This window comes from Lissotriton helveticus, chromosome 11, assembly GCF_964261635.1.
Source record: "Lissotriton helveticus chromosome 11, aLisHel1.1, whole genome shotgun sequence".
NCBI classification, from domain to species: domain Eukaryota; kingdom Metazoa; phylum Chordata; class Amphibia; order Caudata; family Salamandridae; genus Lissotriton; species Lissotriton helveticus.
In genome coordinates, this window is record NC_136072.1 from 1167635443 (window position 1) to 1167650903 (window position 15461).

At 44.3% G+C, this 15461-nt stretch overlaps 1 long non-coding RNA gene across 2 annotated transcripts in view; it reads right to left on the reverse strand.

Annotated features, from left to right (window-relative positions):
* The window catches only part of LOC144791609 (uncharacterized), a 52976-nt gene extending 52439 nt beyond the window's left edge, over positions 1–537 (reverse strand). For both annotated transcript variants that reach the window (XR_013602437.1, XR_013602436.1), the window contains exon 1: positions 439–537. This is a non-coding gene — a long non-coding RNA (uncharacterized LOC144791609). The remainder of the gene's footprint in view (positions 1–438) is intronic.
* Positions 538–15461: the final 14924 nt, after the last annotated feature.

A 15461-nucleotide genomic window follows, 5' to 3' on the forward strand; every position in this document is an offset into this window, starting at 1 on the left:
TTTTTTACCAGAAAAGCCTAGTTCAGCCTAACAGATTCAGAGTATACTCTTTCAATTCATGAGAATTATCAAAAACTATTCAAACATTTGCAACAAGAAGAAAGAGCATATATGCATGAGGAGAATAAATGTAGAATGAAAAAACCTACATAGCTAGGCAATGCCCATGTACTGATTTAACCTGAAAAATTTGATTATTGATGAAACATAGTAAACTTAAACCCACATATTGTACAATAATGGTTATTATTTCCTACCTATGGCCATTAAATTTAGAGTTATTGCAAACTTGGACCAGTTTTCAATGTTTTTTCAACTACCTGCTTCTATAGGCAATGAACTAGAGGAGTGAGTGTGTTTCACACTCGCTGGAAAAGAGATTGGTACAGACGACACTGAAATCAAGTAATCATATAATGTTGGTGTGAATGTACTTACCACTGCTTTGTTGAATAGAGATTTGATTTCACAAAATGTCCTTGCTCAGCCGGATGCTTGCAGAAGAGTAGATTCCTTCATATTCCCTTTTACATTCATTGTAAGAATGGGGCCAGTTGAATGTTTGGATGCTTTCTTTATTGTTTTTGGGCATGTGTGTAAAGATTAGTATTCCTTCTCGATCTTCCGCACATGCAAAGCATCCTTTCACGTTTATGCAGGCTCTTTGTTCTGGGTCTCTTTAAAAAGAGATCCCCTCTCTACCAATCACTGCAAGTAAATGTTGCTTCTACAGTGCCGGAAGTTCCACCTGTAAACCAAAGATCCAGTCTTGTAGAGTATGATTACAACATACTCAACAAGACATGATTGTTCCACATTACTTCATACATTACAAGGCACAAATGTTCCACATTACATCATATTCTACAAGAGATACATGCTCAATATTACATCATACACTACAAGGCATAAATGTTCTAAAGTACATCAAACACAGCAAGGCATGAATGTTTTAAATTATACATCATACACTACAAGGCATGAATGTTCTACAGTACATCATACACTACAATGCATGAATGCTCCACATTACAAAATACATTACGAGGCGTGAATGTTTCACATTACATCATATTGTACAAGGCATGAATGTTCTATATTACATCACACACTACAAGGCATGAAAGTTCTACATTATGTGTCATACACTGCAAGGTATGAATATTCTACATAATACACCATACACTACAAGGCATGAATGTTCTACATTACATCATACACTACAAGGTATGAATGTTCTACATTTCATCATACACTGCAAGGCATGCATGTTCTACATTGCATCATACACTGCAAGGCATGAATGTTCTATATTACATCATACACTACAAGGCATGAATGTTCTACATCACATCATACACTGCAAGGTATTAATGTTCTACATTACATCCTACACTGCAAGGGATGAATGTTCTACATTACAGCATACTCTACAAGGCATAAATGTTTTAAAGTACATTATACACTACAAGGCATGAATGCTCCACTTTACAACATACATTACAAGGCATGAATGTTGCACATTACATCATATTCTACAAGGCATGCATGTTCTATATTACATCATACGCTACAACAGCATGAAAGTTCTACATTATGCATCATACACGGCAAGGTATGAATGTCATACAGTACATCACACACTAAAAGGCATGAATGGTCCCTATTACATTACACTACAAGGCATGAATGTTCTACGTTACATCAAATACTGCATGGCATGAATGCTCTACATTAAATCATACATTAAAAGGCATGACAGTTCTATATTACAACATACTCTACAAGACATTCATGTTCCACATTACATCATACATTACAAGGCATGAATTTTCCGCAACATCATATTCTACAAGGGATGAATGCTCTATAATACATCATACACTACAAGGCATGAATGTTCTACAGTACATCATACACAGCAAACCTTGAATGTTCTATTTAATACATCATACATTACAAAGCATGAATGTTCTATGTTACATCAAACACTATGCGGCATGAATGTTCACAGACACTGCCTTTGTCCCTCCCATATGAGCCCCCTATGGATTTGACCTATAGGGGAAACCAATAAATTATATACTAATGTTTGTACATGTATAACGGATGCATATTGGCTAAGGCTACATTATAGTCAAATACTTCTGTCTCCGGGTAATGGTGATATATTCATCCAGGTGACCAACATCAAGTGGTTTGTTACTGTCTCAAGAAAACTGAGGCTTCTTTAATTAGGCTATCCATTATTCATTTTCTGTTAGTTCCCTTTATGCATATATTTATTTACTTAGCATTTTGTTTTATACAACTGTTCTACCCATGATGGGTGTTACCAAGCTTGACTTAATAGCAACCATAGAGGAGGTATTTCCCTTTACTTATAAGCTGTGTGTTAGAAATGTAATTCCTAGTTGGCTGAGTTATGCATCCAAACCAGTCACAAATCACCACTCTAGTCAGCATAAGCTACATTCACACACAAAAATAACTTTTGCTCAGCCTCTGGTAGATTGGCACCACAGAGCAGTCAGGCTTATCTAAAGAAGCAATATGTAAAGTATTTGTGCAAAACACACACACAAACACTAACACTAGAAACCCCCACAAAAATGTTTCACATAGGTTATTATATTCTGAGCAAAAGTAGATATAAAAAAAATGTGTAGATATTGATATATTGAATTTTAAAAGAATGAGGGGAAAATAGCACTTAGAAGCAAATTGAGCTGGACCGGAGCAAAGTCAAAGTTTGGGCCAACTGCGATGGAGTGTCATTCAGCTACAGAACCCATGCAGGCCCTGGTAAACAAAGTACCTTTACTGGCCGCAAACAGTGAGATGCTTCATGAAATGCATCAATACTGGTCCTGCAAGTCAAGGAGGCGCTAATCTTTTTTATGTGCTGATGGCTATGCGTGGGTTCCGTAGATGGGTTCTTGAGTTGAGAGGCATCAAGCAATGCACCGGGTTTCTCTATTCAGTTGAGGGGATATATTGATCACTCTAAGCTGGAGCTGTGGAGACACGCTGTCCTATGTGTCACTCTCGGGAAGCAAATTGCTGGTTCAGATGCTATATGCCGATATTACTTCCGCAACCGGGTTGATGAGGCGGTTCTGCTACACGCAGACAGGAAATGAATTGAAATTGATATTACAAGTATCAGGGCCCATTCCAGTGAGCCAGGCACAGGAGCACGGGTAGAGACTGTGATATCACTGAGCCATAAGCAACAGGGGGCAAGCCAACAAGCCCTTGGAACACACTTAGAGTGAAGGCAGAGTCAAGCTCTTCTTCAGCAATGTCAGAGAGGAGAAGGCAGAAGAGCAACACACAGAATAGCAGTCCTTCCAGATTAGCAGTCCAGTTAAGTTATTTAAGCAGAACAGCAGTTCTTCTGGTAGAGCTCCAGTTCCAAGTCAAGTACTGTCTGTTTTTGGGGGTCAGTGACCTAGTACTAATACCCAAAAGTGTCTTTGATGTGGAGGCAACTTCAATGCGGCTCCTTGGAGTGGACGGGTCCTCCTTTTAATCCAGCGATGTCTGCCAGGCTACCTACAGAGGGTATATCAGTCCTGGGACATGACACTACCTTTCAGTAAAGTGTTAGCCCCTCCCTTCCATCCTGCCCAGCCAGGGCCATCAGAATGCAGATGTTTGTAAATGGCTACTCAGACACACCTATCTTCCTGTGTTTGTTGCTGTGTAGAGGGAATGCATAACATGTCGCTGCCACTCACCCCAGACTTGTATTGGAGACAGGCTGCAATGCACAGTAAGCAGTAAGTGCACAGAAAGATCCACTTTCTAAAAATGGCATTTCTAACAAAGTTATATTAAATTCAACTTCACCAGTAAAGAGGATTTATCATTATCATTCCAAAGATATAAAAGATGAAGTAGCTACTCCTTTCTCATCAGGAATTACAGATTAAAAGTGTAGAAGGGTATTACCAATGCTAACCAGTGAGAGGAAAAGTCCTCACAGTATTGAACGTCAAATGTGGGTGTTTTTCACTAGCAGGACATGCAAAACATAAAAGTAAGTACCTTTTTCTCACATAGCACCCTGCCCTTAGGGCTACCTAGAGACTATCTTAGGGGTGACTTATATGTAGCAAATGAGGAGAGCTAAATAGTTTTAAATGCCATGGGGCATGGCATGGCAGCGGAAGATTGCGGACGCGTAAGCTGAGAGCTCTTCTCCGGCCAGCCAAATTATCGTGTTTTATCGGGGACGGCAGGGGCCTGGGGAGGCCTCGGTGGGGGCCTGACCCGTCCGGACAGAGCCGGTGACTGGATTGATTGGCCTGGAGCCTGGGAGGAGCCCGGGAGCAGCCGGAGGAGCAGAAGCAAGGAGGCGAGCGTGCGGCTGGAGCACACGAAAAATGGCGGCCTAGGTCTAGGAGGTGAGCACTGAAGGGAGAAGAGCCGGGCCTGAAGAGCGCTTGCAGATGCCCTGCTGACGAAGGACCAGAGACCCCGACTGGGGTAAGCAGAGGCGAGGCCAAGAACAGGTGGGAATTGATCAGCTAACCCCGTATGGGTGTGAATATGGGAACCGAGAGGCAGAGAAGCTGGCAGTGACCCGGGTAGTGAGGTGGGAACCCTGCACAAGAGCACAAGTTTGAACATTTGTGGTTGGCAGAGATGCCCAGTGGAGGAGCACCCACAAGACCAGCAGCAGGCCTAGGTGAGGGGGATGACCGGGGGCAAGTCAGAGGCCCGAGGTATATACAGAAAGAGAGCCGAGACTCAAAAAGAACGCGGGGGAAGCCCCAAGAAGAGGCTCAGGGTGGGGCCAGGAGAAACTTTGTTGATGGGAACAATAAGTAAAGAGGACAGTGGACACAACCCAATGGGCAAAAGTGTAAAAAGGGTCTCGCTGAGGCCAAAACCTGAACACCCAGAACGTCACAGAGCAGGGGGCCTATATGATTGGAGGAGAGTGATGTGCCAGGGAACTTTTGCAAAGAAGAGGACTTGGTTTCTCTGACGGAGTGGCCAGGGAGAGAAAGACACATGCTGGGACCACTGAAAGTGAGACCACAAGGGATACCGTGGTATCAGTAATTTGAAGGGGCCCAGAGTCAGACTCTGAAATCCCAAGGGGGATATGGGCCAGACTTTTGGGCAGACAACACCCCCTTCATAAGATGGGAAAGCCTAGGGGGAAACAAACAGGGCCCACCCTGGAGGATGAGGACACCGTGCCAGAGCAAGTACAGAAGGAGCCAGGAAGCAACTCCTCTGCCAACGGGGTTCAGCAGCAATGGTCCAAAATATTGGAGGCTATAGCTGACACTAAGGCAACACTCCACCAGGGCAGTGGGCCTGGGCCTGCTGAGACCGAAGCATGCCAATCTGGTGGACAGAGTGAAGCTGACCAAAACCTCCCTGGTAGATATGGCACTGGCACAACAGGCACTGACATTCCAAATGGGGGTCTAAATAGCAGAGTCTGCATGTTGGTGCGGAGAGCAGAAGATACAGAAAGGCGGAATAGAAGGAACAATGTGAGGGTCCTGGGATTGCCTAAGGTAATGGAAGGAGACTACATGAATAAGTACTTGGAGGGCTGGCTCCGTGAAGTGGTGGCTCCAGAGGGTTTGTCGCTGTTCTACACATTAGAAAGGGCACACTGAGTACCGGCTAGGCCCTGTGCCCTGTGGTGGCCAGACTCCTCCACTTCAAAGATAAGGATAATCTGCTGTAAAAGGCATGTGTTCAGGGGCTGTATAAGGTCAGAAACAGTAAAGTTTCTCTCTTCCCGGACTATACCCTGGAGGTCCAGAGGTGGCATACATCCTTCCTGGAAGTTAGGAGAGTGTTAAGGTAGGAGGGAATTCAGTACTCATTGATGTTTCCGGCCCGGTTGCGAGTTATGTTGGATAGGCAGACGCCTTTCTGTGAAGATCCAAAAGCACCATGGAACTGGATTGAGGCCTACAGAACGGAAAGCTTACCTGCTATGCAGAAGACAGGAGCACTGACTAGGGAACAAGAACGTTGGAAAAGGGTCAGGCGGTGACAGGGGAAACCAAGCCTCTTGCAGACAGAGAGGGAAAGAACTGAGGCGTTGAAGGCTGTGACAGACACGATGCAGAGCAGGAGATCATCATCAGAGAAGGGTTCCGGTTCCAGGAAGGGGTCTGATAGGTCAGACTCGGACTCGTCCCATAGCAGTAGTGTTAAATTGCCGGTAGTGGCCCTGAATACAGCAGATGAGATTATTTAATATGCTGTCTGGTGCCTTTCCTTTCCTCTTTTTGTTTATCTTGTTGCCCCTCTTGGGCTCGGGGCTATGGGAGAGGAGGAGGAGGCTAGCCGGGTAGGCCCCTGTGCTCAGGCTAGTTCAGCCTCTCAAGGCTGATGCGCCACATTCAAATCTTATTGTTTTGCTTTGGTTACCTGTGGTGACTGCTGCTCTCTCTTTAGGTCCTTACATTTATGGTTAGGGACTTTTACTTGCTGATGCAGTCCTATCTGCAGTTTGAGTGGATGGCCGTTGCCAGACTGTTCTGGGATTGGGGAATTGTCCTATGAGGATTTTTTTTGTTATCATTTTGTGTTCTAAGTGCGGAGGGGGGTGGGTAGGTGTGACAGGGAGAACTAATGGCTGGAAGCGCAGCAGGGAATGACTTGGGGGGATAACCATTCACAATGCCATCCGCACATAATGCATTAAAGTTCATAACGTGGTACATCAGAGGGATGAGATCTATGGGTAAAAGACACAAGGTGTATGCATACTTAAAGAGGAGGGATGTTCATATAGCCCTACAGCAAGAGACCCACCTGATTAGTAGTGAAGTTGAAAAACTGCACAGGAGATGGAGGGGTCGGATATACACTACTATCTTCTCAGCGTATGCCAGAGGGGTGTTGATATGGGTGAGACTGGGTACAGATGTGGCCGCGACCCTTCGACCACATCCGTACCAAGATCGACAGTTAGGGCAGGAATGTCCGGGTAACTGGGAGGCTGGCAGGGAGGGATGTGATGCTGGGCAGTGTGTATTCACCTAACACAGAGCAGGTGATGTTCCTTAATGCCCTTTCAACTCAGATGGCTGGCTACACAGGGAGGTATTTTGTGATCGGGGTGACTTTAAGTTCATTGCTGACATCACAGCGGACCATTCAAACCCACCTCTCCCAAGGCCCACCGCGTAGAAGCAGGGTTATGAGCACACCAGACTTTAGTGCCCCCGTTACACACACAGAATACCTGGGAAGGTTGAACCCTTTGATGTTGGAGGATGCGCCCTTCTGAGAGTCCTTTGGGCCCTTATTGACACGGTTTCCCGATAAATACCAACTCAGCGTCCTCGGTGTTGGTGGAGTGGGAGGCATTTAAGGTAGTGGTGAGGTGGCACTGCCTGGGCCAGTCGATCAGCCCACAGTGGGAAATTAGGCAGGGACTCTTAGATCTGACAACTAGACAACATCCAGGTGCGGGATGATGCCTCAGCGGCGCAACTGTGGGAGGCTCATGCAAGCTATAGTTAAACATTGGAAAGGCTGAGATGCCGCAGCTGTAGGGAGTACCTAGACAAGGTGCAGAGGGAGGAAGGGAAGGCTGGCTGCCTGTTGGCGTGGTTGATCAGACCTGAGCGTAGAGGGTCACCTCTCACGCAAACACAGACGGACACCGGTGAGCGGGTAGATGACCCTGATGCCATCAATGATCTGTTTCGTAGGTATTACGAAAATATTGCAGCTCAGACTGCTTCCACACATGCACTCTATTATACACGCAGACTAAAATTGTTTAATTCCCTCCGCATTACACATTATCATTTACATACGCTGCTCTCTGTTCTTCTTCATGATTAGAGGAAATCTATGCCCTCAGCAGCTGTACTTTTGGTCGACTTGAGAAAGCCTTCGATACGGTCGACGGGGACTACCTTTTTGAGGTAATGATATGGCTGGGCCTAGGAGAAGGTTGGGTAAAATGGATACAACTTCTTTATTCATCCCCTGCGCCGAGGGTTCTGACGGGGAAGACTGTGTCCTCCCAATACTCTATATTGCGGGAACCCGGCTAGGATGCCCCCTCTCGCGTTTATTGTTTGCCCTAGTGATTGGACCCCTGGTGGAACTGTTTCGGGAGGGCCGGGAGGGAATGGGACTTAGGCTGGATGGACGGCTACACACTGTCTCCCTATATGCTGACCACCTGCTGGATTATTTGAGGTCAGAATGAAGGGCACTGCAGCTGCACATACTCTCTTGGAGCGTTTTGAAACCCTATCGGGCTTTCGGGTAAATAAGAAGAAAACGTACCTCTTCCCACTAGCGGGACTGACGCCTAGGCCGGAGGAGCTCCCAGCAGACATTAACTGGGCCCCACATTCATTTAAATACCTAGGTATACAAGTCTTTCACATCATGGAAGATCTGAAAGAAGGGAATTTGGGAAAGGTGCTGCGGTCAGTCCGATCCTGTGTGTCTTTCTGGTGCACTTCGCAGTTGCCCATTCTTGCACGGGTTTCCTTGACTAAGATGGTGCCTCGGTTACTATATTTCTTTGTGAATTGATGGACCTTGGAGGGTTTAGACCATTGAACTCCTAAGTGCGATTTGATATAGGGAGATGGGAGACGAAGAGCATCTTTGAAGATGCTATAGCGGCCCATGACAGAAGGTGACTTAGGAGTACCAGACTTCGAGCTGTCCATTCTAGCAGCCCAGCTGCAATGGCTAACGCAATGGGTGGAGGGGGTGAATGTGGAGGGAACTTGGCTGATGGACCCAAACGATAGCCCTGAAGTACTGTTATCCAAATTCCTGAGACTGACGACTGTCACTCCCTATCAGTCGGCGCTACAAATTACAGTCCAACAGACTTGGAAGCTATGCGTGCGCAGACTGGGGGTTTCCCATGGTACACCCCTTTGCTGCCACTAGTTGGACTTCCTCATAGGGATCCTGTAACGACGTTCAGAACTGAACATATTATACAATGGACGTAGGTGGGCCTGTATTTGGTGGGAGACAGTTACCAAGATGGCTCTCCAGTCCCGTTCTCCGACTTGATGTACAGCAATGGTCTTCCCCCAGGACGGTTTCTACAATATGAGGCTTTTGTCTGTACTTTCGATCAATTGTTGGGCAAGGGAAGGGAGGAGCCGGCGACTCTCCCGGTGCTACATGTACTCCTCACACTGGGCCCAGCGAGGCACAAAGTGAAGTGGCACCATGAGGATTTAGTCTCCGTGTTCACTACCCCATTGGGGGAGCTTCGTAGGAGATGGGAGAGGGCGGTAGACAGAGCGTTTACAAATGGAGTAAGGTCCTCTGATCCCCAAGAAGATATCACGGATCACCAAACTCAAATATACACAGTTTAATTACATACACATTGTCAATATGATGCCTCATCGACTCAATGTAATGAATGGTAGAGAATTGAGGAATTTGCCGAGATGCGAGCATGTGGATGTTGACTTTATGCACATGAATTGGCGCTGCAGTACCATATGCACATATTGGGAGGAGATTTTAGCCAAGATCAAAGATGCACTGGGGAGGGAGCACACCCCCTTGATAGAGACTTGCTTGGTAGGGCTTTTCCAAGACCAATTAAGCAAAAGGTGGGGAATAGATTGAATGAAGTCCTAATTTGGGCCGAGGGTAGCCAGCTGGAACAGGGACATTATTAGTGGGCAAGGGCAGAGAGCAGAGCCCTGAGCTAGGAAGAATTGAAGGGCTTAAGGAGACGGCCCATAACAGACCTTTGGAAGGAGGCCTTGCTGGCCTGAGAGAATCCAGAACCAGAGCAGGAAACTGGAGGAGAGATGGGGAGAGAAAGTGGGTAGCCCATATTATGCTACAATAGATGGACACTCTTTGGCTGGGACTGGTGTGCGCAGACAGCAATAAAAAGAAAATAGACACCCTTAAGCTGAGACAAGGCCATAGGCTACGATATGACCAGAAGTAGAATGACAAGGGAAACCCCCCTGGGAAGTTACGCAACGTTTGGCGTTTAAAGCTTGGTAGCTACGAGTAATGACGCATCCCTTTAGTCCGGCACTCTGCAACCCCACCCCCTCCTCTGCACAAAGTTGGGTTAATTGTTTAAATTTAAAATATTGAGTTAGACCTGATGAGGACATTACCAAGCCCAGGTCTGTGGCTGGAGTCCATTCACTGTGATGGGACCGGGAAGTAGCGATAGGCATTGTCCAGGGAAAAGATGGTTACAGTGAATCCTTGACTGGTAGACAAGATTTAGGAAGGGGAAATGAGAAGTGGTTTTAAGATGCGATACCATATTAAAATATGTATGGAAATGCCTGAATAATAATGAATTAGGATTGTAAAATGAATAATTGAGACATGTGTATATAAATGTCTCAAATTACAAATGTCAATAAACACATTTTAAAAGAAAAGTAGTTTTAATGCCATGTTGAAGTGGCAGCAAACTGCAGACACTTCAAAGGCAGGCTTGAGGCAGGTTTAAAAGTCTATTTCTGTGGGTTACACAATCAGAGGTGCAAGCCCACTAGCAACATTTAACTTACAGGCCATGGGTATATGGTATACCACTTAACAAGTGACTTATATGCAAATTAAATATACCAATCAGGTAAACCAATTATACCATGTTTAGAGAAGGGAACGGAGGCACTTAAGCACAGTTTAGCAGTGGTAAGGTGCTCAGAGTCCTAGAGCCAATTGAATAATTCAGCTAAACGAGGGGGAGGAAGGCACAATGCTTCAGGTGACTCTTCGGAGACGGCCATTTACCAACACAACCCCCCTCCAGCCAAAACCTCGGGTAGTCTAATCAAAACTTGTTTGGACTTCCCTGCTTGGGGTGATAGAACATGGACAATGGCCCGCTACTACACGTATACTTGCCAGTTATACGACTGTCTGAGCCCAGTTCAATCCTTCTGTCTGTGCTCTCTGGGTACACTGAGCTAGCCCATGGGGACTCCTTCTCCTTACCGATGGACCCCATCTGTACAGCACCTAAGCTCAATTTGCTCACAGATGCATCCTGGTAGGTAGACAGTACCACCATGACCAACAAAGTCATGATGCTCATTCCACCCTTTTGGTCTGACTTCTGTTCCCATCCACAAGGACAGCTACCAACCGAGACCACTGAAAGCTGTCGGGGTTAGGAGTCAGGTAACAGGACATTCACGGCTCTCTGTCCTCTGTGGTGTCTGTCCTCTGTGGTTTCTCAGAGTGGGGGGCAGTAATCACAGGTGCCTTGCATCCTTTCAACACTCTCCCTCCCACCAGTTCAGGGGTGATATCTTGAAACTGGTTCTTAAACCCAGGGTCTGTACCCTTAGGCTGAACAGGTGCCTGGCAAGCCAGGACTTCCAGGTGAGTACAACTACCCCCCCCCCACCTGAGGGAAACACATTTTGCATGTGTTGTGAAAAGGTCTCCCTGGCACAGGTCTCTTGCCCTCTCTCCCAGTGACAGTGCATGGAGCCACCACCAGGCCAGAAGTGGCCTCACTAGGGTCAATATGGGGTGCTCTGATCTCAGAGCTGTCAGTTCCTGGCCCCCTGCTATTAAGTATTAATTCCAGTCTCTTTGGATTGGGACTGGCTAGAAATATGATGAAACAGCACTTTTAAAGATTTTTTAAAATCTCAACTCAATGGTTAAATTTGATGTTGATGAAGTATTAAGGAATATTAACTTTTAGAAAGTTGCCTTTTCCTTGCCTTAAGCTCGTAGAGGCTCATGTGCATAGGCTCTCCAGTAGCAGCTCAGTGAGAGCTTAGCCTTGACTCTAGTGAAGTTTTTTCTTTTCCCCTTGCAGAAATGCCAGCTGGGGTGTACCCAGGTAGTACATTTTCTTCAAGGGGTCTTCACCTGCCAAACACGAATGTTAGGTGACACCTGGAAAGGCCCTGGCTGTTGTCCTCCCAGCCAGAGGGGCACTGAACACTGTGATAAAAAGCTGCTTTCAGAATTGGGTTTTAAATTACCACAGAGGAGGGACTGCTCATTACCTGGCCCCAAACCTCTAGGTGGCCACACAGTCTTTTCATAATTGGAAAAGGGTTTCACCATCTTGGATTTAGGAGTGAGAGGCACTGCAGATTTCTTTGCAATAGGGCAAACAGGAACCGCTGCAAAAGTGGGTAAGGTCATCCCTGGAAGCTTTTACCCCACTGGTTAGGGAGGAGCCAGGAGTCACCCCCACTCACTAAATGGTTCCAGGCATAAATGTGGCATCCAGAGGCAGCATGGACATGCTGTTTGTGACCTGCCAGGAATCCAAGGACTGAGCATACTACCCCTCAAACTCAGGACCAAGAAGTGGACTCCAAGACCCTGGTGGCTGACTTCCGGTGTAGCTAAAGGGCCACAACAAGCATCAAGAAGTGCCCATCTGATCAATTCCAAATGGACCTGACCTGGACCTTGCTAGTGGCCTCTGCTGGAGTGAGTCCTGACCATCAAGTGTTGTTTCTGAGGTCCTGAAGTTCCTGGTTGCATCTAACTTGACTTCTCCTATCACTGCTGAATACATTTGACTACAAGTATTTTTTGACTCCTAGACATCAGCCTGATTTTGAGTTTGGCATAAAGGTTACTCAGTCGCAAAGGCAAGCCTCATTTAGAGTCAGGCGAAACTTAAGTATTCCAGCAACTCAGACTACTTTATCTCCACACCAGACGTACAACTCTAATGGCACGACGCAATAAGGGCCAAAGTATATTTGGCCATTTGACCTCCTGCCTGATTTACAGTGGGTGGACAAATGGGCAGTTGTCAGTGTCCTTCACCCGCACGAAAACCTGTCAGTAAGGGTCCGTGAAAACCTTTGAATGATCACCACAACACCGGAGAAATCTCCCATGAAGAGGCAGGCATTGCTTTTTTATTTTCAAAAAGAAAATCTTGCTTTGGGATTTCGTTTTTGAACATAAACAAATATTGAATGTTCGCCATATCACTCAATTAAGCTGATGGTTGCCAAACTTTCAATGTATTGACAGGATCCGTGGTGTTGGTGGTTCCTGCCGATGCAAGAGATGTCCGCTATGCCGGTGGACATCTCAAAATTCAGCTGGTGGGTACACTCTCGGAGTGATGGAGTCCTTTACTCCATCGCCCTGACAGAGTAAATCTGCTGAACTCTAAAGCAGCAACTCAGTCTCAAGATAACACCTGCGACCACATGAACCTAGTTGGTCAATCTGACCGACACTCCATTTCAGTCGGCCTTAGATCGTGCTTAGGTCCCAGTCTAGCATTAACATTGACTATCATTGCATTTTGCTCCCTGACTGCTGAGTCTCCCTGTGGTAAATTTTAGGGAAAAATTAAAATGTTATTTTGCTCAAAAACATTATTACAAATATTTTTGGGTTAAATAGTAATGTGAACTAAATGTATATATTAGCATAGCTATCTTAATTTTGAATTAAATCTTTATATTTAAATATATTTAATTAAATTAACAAAATCCTGAAGTTTAAATGGAAATTAAACTGCACCTTAATTAAACTTTGTAAATTATTTATTATGGGGTAACAATTTTTAAAAGTGATTTATAGAATTAATTAAAATGAATGCTACTTTAACTTAAAAAGTTTTAAACGGTTGTTAAAATATTTTAGAATTTTATTTAAAAAAGTGTTCAATTTTATGTAAAAACAATATATTTTATATTTTTCGTTTTTGTTTTACATTAAAATTATATTTATATTTTAAATAATTTACATCAACATTATTTCGTAAGGGGCTTTATTATAAGTCCCTGCATTCATTATTTTCTTTGGGGAAGGAGAAGTATGCAGTACTAGTGGTTTGCTATGTGTTGTGTATGACTAATTAGTTTGTTTTTTGCATTAGCAACTTACCCTTGTACATTTAGTTCCACCTCCTTTTTCAGTGGGTGGAGGTGTATGCGTTTCCTCTCTTGGGTGACTTTACGCTCAGATTTTGTGAATAACCCGAAGTAGTGAAGTTGCTCAAAAGTGTAAGAGTAAACTTACACATGTAAATTACTCACATTTCTAAGTTGCCTTTGTGGAATTTGAAAGTACTGAACAACGAATTACGAGGCATATTAGCAAGGGCAATATCGCCACTTCAGCTGGACTTTTTCCCGCTAAAGCGGCGATATTTTTATCGCCCTATCAGCAAGCTGTCGCTAACAGCAGTTAGTGACAGCTTCTGGGCGATAGTGACTGGTTTTGGGCCTGCTTTGCATGTTAGCGATACTTATTGCTATTGACATGCAAAGTGGGCGTACCACTGTTAGCGACTGAAATCAGTCGCTAACACAGCTATCATCTATTAGCAATGCAGGCTTAGCGATAAAAAAAGTTGCACTAAGCGCGATTATCGCTAGAATCTAACGCCTGCTAATAGGATGACTTACCTGTGTATTCAATGGGAGGTGGATTGTCAGGTTAAGCCCCCATTGGCGTTAATGCGTGAATATCGCTGGATTTCCAGCGATATTTACACATTTCACCGCCATCGCTGCATATTTTAGCACAATGGAGAAAAACGTTGCTAATAGCATGTTTTCTCTGCTAACATATCCAGCGATAGGCAGTGATAAAAAAAAACGCGCTAAGCCGCTTTGCAATAAATATCGCAATTCCTTGCTAATATGCCCCTACATTACATAGCGGCTCAGTCAGGTGTAGTACCCATAGAATATGGATCACCTTATGGACTTCTCTTTTCACTTAAATATCACACAGTAGATGTCCTGCTATTTTATATTACTGTGTATGTTTTTCTTTTTAAGAACATGTCAAGCTCATTAGTAAGTTTATTTAAAGGCAAATACAATAAGCGGGTATTTAACTTTTTATTAATAATAACTCCGTGTTTGCTTTGCAAACGTTATTCAGTTTCATTGTTTTCATTTTTATTATCTTTTCTCGCTTTTCATATTTCTTTATGACGCACATTTAGCTTCATTGCTAGTTTTGAATAAATATAATTAAAGTTAAATTAGCATTCAGCAACCTTTCTTAAGAATTGCACCTCAGCCTCGTAATTCCTTTTAAATAATGAAAATAATTAAAAACAACTAAGTTCAATTGCCCATTTAAGCCGTAAAGCGTCATTGTCCAGAGTTCTGAGGATGCCTTAAATTTTTGCCTTATTACTGTTAATTAAATTAGAAAAAACATAAATAACCATTCATCCTGCTGTTTGCCTTTGGAACGCAATAACAGGTTCATTATTCCTCGCACTGATTATATTTTATTCTTTTTCGTTCTTTTCTTCGAAATGCTCGACTGGCATATTCATATCCGTAATACCTGAATACACTTCGACTAATAAAACACAAATCTGCCAAAAACAGAAAAATGTGCATTAAGGATAACTTTAAAAAATGGCATACTTGCATCATCAGTGCGTCATTGCTTATTTATCTAACCCTTTTATGGAGTCAAAATATATATATTAATACACAAAACTATACTATGAAGAA